The sequence below is a fragment of the Pimephales promelas genome, chromosome 6, assembly GCF_988280905.1.
Source record: "Pimephales promelas chromosome 6, fPimPro1.hap1.1, whole genome shotgun sequence".
NCBI classification, from domain to species: Eukaryota; Metazoa; Chordata; class Actinopteri; order Cypriniformes; family Leuciscidae; genus Pimephales; species Pimephales promelas.
Window position 1 is genome coordinate 6,591,414 of NC_142774.1, and position 797 is coordinate 6,592,210.

Genomic DNA, 797 nt, shown 5'->3' on the forward strand with positions numbered 1-797 from the left:
CCGTGATGCTTAATGCACTCAGATGTTCACAATATCCACATTCTTGGTTAACCGTAAGGGGTGAGGTTAGCAATTGCCAGACTAATGCACTGTTAGGAGGTTCAGTGATGTTGGTGCTGTGTGATTGGCTTCACCCATAGATTCAGATCAGCATATTAAAGACAAAGCAGAACTTATATAAAACCAGTTTAGACAAGAAGAGCAATGTATAGTGCGCAGCTGCAGGCCTGTGAGTCACTCTTACAAAACTTCTTTTTGAGATGCACACTAAAATGTGTTTTGTCTATTTTCTCTCCCTCTTATATACGTACACAAAAAACAAGTGTTGCTTGTCCATCAATGAACCTTTCTTTGTCTAACAGGGTGAAGTTTACTGTCATACTGCTTTTTCTTACTGCCTGAATGCTACTTTAGACCATAAATACGCCTTTTGTTTTCAAAGAAAAATACAATTTCATAAGGGTGTGAAATTACTCCACATAATTTTACTCTTTTTTTTTTTACTTTAAACTACTTTAATTTTTTTTATTTGATTAGAGCAAAAACAGGCAATATTAATTTTGTTCCGATTTCTGATAATTAACTTACAGTTGTTGTTTTTTTACATATCTTGTATGCATTTTTTTTTTTTACAATAATATAACGGTATATTTGTGTATGTTGGAAACTATCAATAGATTTACATTTTATCAGGTAGCCTACTTGTGTGTGTTGAGTCGCTAGTCCTCCTCAGTCACGCTGGACGCTAGATGGGCGGGGCTATAGTTTGCAAAGTGACATCACTGCCCTTTGAAGTG